This window comes from Belonocnema kinseyi, chromosome 6 (genome assembly GCF_010883055.1).
Source record: "Belonocnema kinseyi isolate 2016_QV_RU_SX_M_011 chromosome 6, B_treatae_v1, whole genome shotgun sequence".
Taxonomy (NCBI): domain Eukaryota; kingdom Metazoa; phylum Arthropoda; class Insecta; order Hymenoptera; family Cynipidae; genus Belonocnema; species Belonocnema kinseyi.
The window spans coordinates 92,988,477-92,994,769 of NC_046662.1; the positions used below are offsets into that span (position 1 = coordinate 92,988,477).

The 6,293-nt window shown below is 32.4% G+C and overlaps 2 protein-coding genes across 11 annotated transcripts in view; one reads left to right on the forward strand and one right to left on the reverse strand.

Annotated features, from left to right (window-relative positions):
• Positions 1-4,674, reverse strand: part of LOC117175063 (RING finger protein nhl-1) — a 78,228-nt gene extending 73,554 nt beyond the window's left edge. For 2 of the 5 annotated variants that reach the window (XR_004467423.1, XR_004467424.1), the window contains exon 1: positions 4,214-4,674. The gene's annotated coding sequence lies outside the window, so the exon portion shown is untranslated. Of the gene's footprint in view, positions 1-3,782; positions 3,992-4,213 lie in introns of those variants that run through there. The other 3 variants (XM_033364601.1, XM_033364604.1, XM_033364602.1) reach the window with 3 other exon arrangements.
• Positions 1-6,293, forward strand: part of LOC117175064 — a 106,239-nt gene that overhangs the window by 37,063 nt on the left and 62,883 nt on the right. The gene's annotated exons all lie outside the window — the stretch shown is intronic.

Sequence of the window (6,293 nt, forward strand, 5' to 3'; positions counted from 1 at the left end):
ATAACGCATCCTTGTCTAACTCCTTGAATAATATCGAAACAGTCACTCAGTTTCTCATTCACTCTTACACTCGCTTTGCTACCTGTATATATTGTTTTTATAACTTGTAGGATCCATCCATTGACTCCATACGCTTTCAGAACTTCCCAAAGTATTCGATGATTTTTGTTAAGTTAATAAGATGTGGAATTGATCCATTTTTTCTTATTTCGAGTTCTACATTATTGTATATCATATTTCTATAAGTATTAATCATATTAACAAAACAATGATTTGACAATCTGAATATTTCTAACAAGCTGTATTTCGTTGGCTTTGCCTCCCACTAAAGGGTAAAGCCGACCGCAGCTTTTTATGAAAATGAAAACATCTAAAGATAGGAAGATATGATGGTATCCTTCTGTGATATTTTATGCACTGGGAAAATTGGCTTTGAACATATCCAGGAAGAAGAATAAGTCATTTTGAATAAAAATAGAGATAGGTGCAATATAACCTCTTATTGGTTGGTATTTTACTAGCAATGGACTTTACGGAATGTTTCTACCGTTTCAATACAAGAAACCTCCATACCGACCGGATTGAGAATAATAATATTCAATAGTTTCTTCCATGTAGCCCACAAGATAAGTGGCTCTTGCTCCTCGTCGTACATTGGACTTGAATTACGTCTAATTATTATAATTACATTGTGTGATATTATTTTATCTGCCATAATATCAAACTGTTATACTGTAATTATTGTCGTCAATGTTTAAAACTTTATATTTCTTTCAGCGAATCTTTCATTCTTTTGTTGTAGAAACTGTTTTCTGTATAATTTTTTTTTTACTATTTCAATTTTCAAGATTTTAGTAAGTAACACTATTTCTATAATAAAATAGATTCCTTTGGTGCAAAGTAGAACTAAACTAAACTAAACTAAACTTTGTGACTGGGCCGGTTTTGTTGCTGAAGGGGGTAGGGCATTGCCCAGATAGAGTGCCGTTTCATAATAAACGCTTTTGTTTGTTCACGCTTGAGCGATCACTTGCGGCGTGGCGTCAATTCTTGGAAGAACTATGTCAGGGGGCCTTATCTCCAGAGTTTACTATATAGAGAAATATTTATCTTATGATAAATATTGGCTTTAATTTTTATTTAATACATTTTTTTATTGATTGTTATTGTCTTTAAGCCCACGATCCAATCCATTTCGAACCCAACAGATTTTACGTTCTACTATGGAAATCACAGAATCTCAGTGGAACGAAGTATATTTTAGAAGAAATGAGGTGATACACATTTTCTGATTTGCGACAAAAAATTCTGCAAAGTTACGTCTATTCCAATTTTGTTTATTTCAAATTATCCTAACTTTTTCTTTAAACTTGTATAATTTTTGACCTTATTAGGGTATTTATCGTTCTCTTAACGATTATGAGATCGCTTATCTTCGACTTTTGAAATCCGTCTGAAAATTATAATACGGTTAATAATTAAGAATGTGGCGGGGATATTTCTGAAAATGTTTAGAGTAGATTTTCTACAAAATTGTTTACATTTTAAGTTTAATAAGTAAGACATTTTCTTGTTGTTTTGCTTTTTTCTCATAATTTAGAATTTTTTAATTTTCCGTGCGAACAACGATAGGTACGATAGTTTCGTAAAAAATCGCTATTGAAGTTTATTATTAAGTGCAACAGACCTGATTGCTTTAGGGTTGCACTGTCGAAAAACGCGTAGCTTGGATAATTTTCAAACTCTGTACTCTTATATATTTTGATGCGCTAATTACGAATATGATTGTGAAAATACCCACAAATTTAATATTCATAGTGAAAACTATAGAAAACCCACAAAAGTCAAGGTTTTTCGAATTTACCGCGGTAAATACAAGAAATTTTGGAAAAGTCTTTAGACAAAGATTGTAAATTTAATCCAAATATGTATAAATTTTCAATCCTAAACACTATTCTTCCTAGATTAATAATTTCTGAGAAAATTGCTATTGACATTTATTGAGTGCAACAGGCTTGCGTCCAATAAATGTTCGGCACTTCTGTGCCTGGGCATAGAATTAATATTGGTCAAACCCAAACCCTTTTTTAATGTCTTGTGGAGGGAAAGGCTCCCCTGTGTCTGGCCACAGAAATCATTTTGTTCAAACCCCTTCCCCTTTTCAACGCCCGCTCCAATTTTGTCAAGTTTTACCCTTTTTTTAAATTTCTAGGCAAATTTTTTTTTAACTAAGCACAAAATTCAGATACTCGTATTTTAACAGTTTTTCGGCAAAAACAATCGACGAATTTCATACCCCAACTACAAGCGAGATAGAACGCCTACTTGATATTTCCTATAACAAAATTTATCCCAGAGTTTTTATGGTGTTGGTAGAAATTTTTTTTGCTAATTAAAAAAATATGTATTGCCTGATTTCCTCTAAAAACAACCTATTGATATTATGCAACGTATATTTTAACATAAAAATGAAAATTATCGGATAGGCATTCTTTAGAAGGATTAGTTTGGTGTATTTAATTAATATGGAATGACAAAATGTGTATAAGGCAAAGTATTGTGATAGATTACTGTACACTTTTATTGCGACTCATAATTGAATGGTATGTATAACAAATTAATTTAGTAATATACTTCTTAAAATGCATGTAAATCAAATATTGTTTATTAATATTTATATTAATTAAGTAAAATGTTATTAAGGTTAGTGACCCGGTAGTAATGAGGGTCCCAGTATTCGTAAAACTAGATTATAATTTAAATATATTGTTGCAAAAACATGCTAAAAGCAAAATTTAAGGATTAAACTCGCTTATTTTCATCATTTTATAACAGCGAATAGAAATCACATTCATTAAAACAAAATAAAAATCAAGAAAATTGGCATCACGATTACTGGGATTGAGGTCACAATTACTGGGACGTTTACCTTATGGTATCAAAAATATGCCAATAATACATTTTTTATTAGATGTGCAGAATGGTTTCATTTTAATTACATGCAAAAATTGACTATTTTTAAATACCATCTCTCTGATTATTTATATACTTTTCTTAAACTTTCTTATACCTGAAATGTCATATTACCATAAACATTAAAAAAATATATTTATCTAAAACTTTCATTGCAACTTGGTTCAGCCCCAACGCACCGTAGGCTGAATGCAAAAAACTTCTATTAACAATTTTTCCAGATGAAAGGTTGATTTTTTTAAATTTATTCATAGCTGTAGTAAATAATTCGAAATTACTTCCAGCATTTTAAGTATAACTTTGTCACGATTTCTGTTATTAAAATTTTAATATTTATGGGAAAATCAGCTTGTATGTTGGAATATTTATTTTTTTATCTCTTATACAAAAGGTGGAAGTAACTTCAACTCATACCGACTATTTTTAAATCTATAAAGGTATTACATCATTTCATATAGATATGAAAAAATAGCAGTAACATGAGACCATTATAGTGGCAAAGTTGATAATATGTTCTACATGTGGTTTCATGTTATAATGGTATCATCACTTACTATGGGTACAATTTAACTTGATGAGTCTTTTAATTAAGCTTTGTATAAAAATACACTTCGCTCTTTGCGCATGTACTTGTCAGAAGAGATGGCATCCATTCTTCGAATTAGAGGTACGTTAGAATTTTGTCGCATTGCAAGAAAACTTTAGATTAAATAATTTAAAAATATTTTGAATAACTTTTAATATTTTAAGGAATATAAGGGGGATATCCTGGGATGTCAGCACTACAAATCAGTTCCACCGTCTTTTACCATTTTCTATCTCGCAGAACCAATCAAACCCCCTGGTAGAAACACTCGGAAGAATCACTAAAATCACTGACACTAAAAGACCAGACAGGGATCAACACCTTCAGGGATCACAAAATCGGAACTCTTCCAATAGGAAGAAACTGAAGAGCAATCAAAATATCACCATCGTCACGTAACATACCGGTTTTTCGCGATTTTTTCAGACACTTAGTCATTTGGTCTTTTGGTAAGGATCACACAAACCAGAGGATCTTTGGTGATGATATAGCAGGCAGGCAGGCAGGCAGGTCGGCTTTTTCAGTTTAGCGGAAACGGATAAGTGAGATATGAAATGCGAGGTAATTTTTTGTTCTTTATGGATTGGAATTAAACTCAGATGAGGGATGATTGTACAAATGACTCGGTACTACAAAACGGGATTCGGGACGCACCGCGTTCGTCCGGGCCGGATGGCCGCCCGTCTTAGAGTGAATGTCTTATTAGTTATTTCTGGCAAGATCGTCTTCCACCACTTCGAGTTGTCCTTCCTTCTTCTAATGAACCTTGTTTCTCTTTCTAAAGTGGAGCTGTGTAGCAATTTTCTGAGGTAGTTGGATGCCGTTTCTTGGATTTGTGTGGACATTGCTGTATCAGCGGAATCTGAAAGCTCAAAAGCTTGGCTGACTTAGGGTTTTGATTCTCAATGCCTCCAGGAGCTGATGCTATTGAGAATTCAGCGTTATAGAGAGACCACGACATCAGTCCCTTAGCCTTGAGCTTTGAGGTGAAACGCTCTATAGACGCCGGCGAGAAACTCGTTTCGAAATTCCAACGCCCCCATCCTCCACGTAAATCGCGCGGAAACGCGATTTCGTGAACAGGAGGGGACTGAAAGGATGATCTGGCCTGTCAAGCTGGGATCTAGACACTGATTCGATTCGTAGTCTCATATCGCACTTGAAAGCCACTCTGACGTCAAGGATCTTCTTCTTTTTGGTCCTGCGAATAGAAATGAGGCAATAAGTTTTTTATATCTTTTTTTAATGTGAATTTTTTAACTGGTTTTAACAGATGTTTCCAGTCTTAAATGAAAGTGACAGTAATTTTGTAAGCGAAAAGAATTACTGCATTAAATCAACTCGTAAGTAAATACTGCTGCAAATTATTTTTGGCGCGATCATTTTAACGTGTATCTTTAATTCTGATCATTTTATGAACACTGTCCTTCCTCATAGAGAATGGTTTCGTGTTTATTGTTGATGTAAATATAAGTATAGTTAGTATCCTTATAAAGAAATATGAATTTGGCGAGAATACATATTCTGTGATTGTGATAAAATAATCTATGAGAAAGTTCTTTATTACTATTATTTATATTCTTTATTATTGGAAAGGGTTTTTTTGATGATAACAGGAGTATGTGGCGATAAAAAAAGTGATTCTTCCTGCGGTTAGTTATGATTTGTGGGTGTCAGTATGAAACTGGCCCTTGTGGTTGGTTCAAGTTTAGGCGATATTCGCGTTTTTATAAGTTCAGGTCAAAATTACAATTTTTTTTTTTTTGAGTGGGGTGTGCTACTGTGACCTGTAGTAAATTAATTGGCATCATATTCATATCCAGATAGTAACGGGAAGTAAGCATATTTAAAATTCGAAGAAAAAAAATAACATGTGTGATTAGGGCATTCGCCAAGTTTAGATGCGTTTTTCTCGAAAAACGGGTTTTCGAAGTTTCAAATTCAAAAATGACCCTGTGACTCACATTTCAACTTAAAGAATTCATCTTTAAACGAAAATTCAAAGAATTTATTCGGCTCTATGCCATTATACGTAACTCTATATCCGGCGGCAAGGGCCTTTTTCATGCGAACGTCCACGTTTATTGTGTATATATTTTTTTAAAAATGTATGATTGCTTATTATTTATTTTGCATAGGGCATAGAAGGTTTTTATGTAGTTCAATAGATTTACTTCATTAAAATCAATAAATTTATTACTCAAAACATTTATTTATTTCAAAAAATGAGTTTTTTTTCTTATGAACATTAAGCATATTAACAAATCTGTATAATATCATTATTTCATTTTATTTTATGATGATACAGGCCTGTTATATACATCAACTGATTTGTCTAATCATGATGAATAAATCTGTTAAATAATCTGATACTGTATTCATGATGTTCAACAAATTTTTAATTATAAAGTAAAAGTAAAAAACTTAAAAAATTCTAAAAAACAAAATTATATAGAGATAGCTCGAAATATTCTATCGAATTATACTCGTATCAACTGAGTAGCATACAGTGTTTGAAAATTTCCAGTTTACAGGGCCTGGAAATCCTGCTAATTCATTTAAGGTTATTCGCACGATATTTAATATACAGTGTGTCCCATATTTATAGGGCCACCCCATTTTTTAAGGATAATTTTTTTCTATTGGAACAAACTGCACCAAATTTTGTGAGTGAATAAATGAGTCGAGTTAACGATTTTTCCTAAAATATAGAGCTCGCAATTCCATTCGTTCA